Here is a 1,941-nt window from a genome sequence, read left to right as displayed (position 1 = left end):
GGTCAGTGGAAGCAGGACTGAACTGAGGGAGGAGAGATGATTTAACATTACACAAGTTCAAAGTCTGATTATTACATAGGACTGCACAATTAATTACTGAATCGAGGCTGTGTCTATGACATAAATGACAGTATGATTTTTTTTATTCCTGAGTGATCAGTGAAGGAATAGGACCAGCCAGATTTTCACCCAGAGTATGGGAATAGGGCTAGCTCTGATGAATGAATGTTAACAGTCCAAGAGTCCAACTTGATTAGCATTTGCAGAATAAAAGAATGACAAATCTATGAATAAATAAACCAAAGCACAACAATCCTCAAAGCTTATCTGTCTAAGACAGACTATTCGGAATGCTGCATGTTCTTTGAGACCCTTATTGTTTGTATTGCCTGGTAAAGGAGCTCAGAGGTAAACCCAGGAGAAAATCCAAGAGAAACAGGAAGTTATTTTATTGCATATTTAGCCAAAAGCTATGACAGCTGAAAAGCTTTTGAATTAAAAAATCCAGGTAACTATAAAAACAACTCTATTCTCCAATATTCTGACCCAACACCCCTTCCAAAAGATGACTCAAAGTCAGCAATTTGGTCTATAACCTTCTAGTTCTTTCTCTATATACTGGCATAAACATATTAACATATAGCCATATATATTTTGGGAGTTGTATGTTTCTTTAATGGGCTCACAATACATATGTTAGTCAATAATATTTGTTTTGAACGAACAATGTGTTTGTTTTTAATGGATGCTCGTAATAGTGATATCTCATGATTTATGCAACTACCTTTCTACAGATGGACATTTAAAATTGTATTCCTTTTGCCTACAGCACCCAGTATTCCTAGGTGGTCTCCCATTCAAGTACTAACCAGGCCCAACCCTGTTTAGCTTCTGAGATCAATGAGATTGGGCACATTCAGGGTAGCATGACCATTGACTGTATTTCATTTTTTAACCAAAATGATAGAGGAATTTTTATAATGTCTGTTTGCAGGTGCAAATATTTCTTCAGCATAGAATCCTACAAATGAAATCAAAAGGTCAAATATCCATTTTAAACATAGACAAATACTTCCAGAAAGACATTATCAATTTACATTTCTACAAAGACTGTCTAATGGCACTCAACTTCCCCACACGCTTGACATTATCAAGTTGTAAATTTTTTCCAATCTGCTGAGTAAAAAATGACATTCAGTGTTGTTTTTTATGTGCATTTCCTTCACAAAAAGCATGGCTAACTATCTTTTTATGTTTATGACCATTTGTGCTCTTCTGCTGTTAATGGCCTATTCATATTCTTTCCCCATTTTTCAATTGGGTTGTTCATCTTTTTAAAATATATTTATGGGTAAGACATTTTTATTTGTGGATACTAATTGTTAATTACATGTTTGACAAATATTTTTATCTCAGTCTATCATTTGTGTTTTATTTTTAACTTTTTAAATGGTGTCTTTGAGGAGAATTTTATATTTTTATTAAAAAAAGTGATATTTTTTTCCTATTTAGATTCTAGGTCTTGTGTGTTGCTTAGGAAGATCATACCCCAATGAAATATTTCTCCATCTTTCCTTCTAATACTATTGTAATTTCATTTTTTTAAGTTGAAGTTTTTAATTCATTTGGAACTATTATGGTGTGAAGTAGATATTTATATTTATTTTCCAAATTGTTCCAACACTATTTAGAACTAACTCTTTCTTCTTTGGTTAGAAATACTATTTTATTATAAACCAAATTCCAATTCTATTTAGAACTAACTCTTTCTTCTTTGGTTAGAAATACTATTTTATTATAAACCAAATTCCAATTCATTTATTAGTCTGTTTGGAGATTTTCTATCCTGTTAAATTGTACTCGTTATATAGATGCTAATGGTATATTACTTTAATTATTATACTTTGAGATTGACTAGGTCGTTTCACTTTATTTTTTCTA

General features: G+C 31.6%; 1 pseudogene; it reads right to left on the bottom strand.

The window, feature by feature from the left end:
• Nucleotides 1-820: 820 nt before the first annotated feature.
• Nucleotides 821-938, bottom strand: LOC111735887 (annotated as a pseudogene).
• Nucleotides 939-1,941: the final 1,003 nt, after the last annotated feature.

Source organism: Pteropus vampyrus, unplaced genomic scaffold, assembly GCF_000151845.1.
Source record: "Pteropus vampyrus isolate Shadow unplaced genomic scaffold, Pvam_2.0 Scaffold15, whole genome shotgun sequence".
NCBI lineage: Eukaryota > Metazoa > Chordata > Mammalia > Chiroptera > Pteropodidae > Pteropus > Pteropus vampyrus.
Note: the sequence above shows the minus strand (reverse complement) of the source record. Positions and strands in the feature narration are given on the sequence as shown.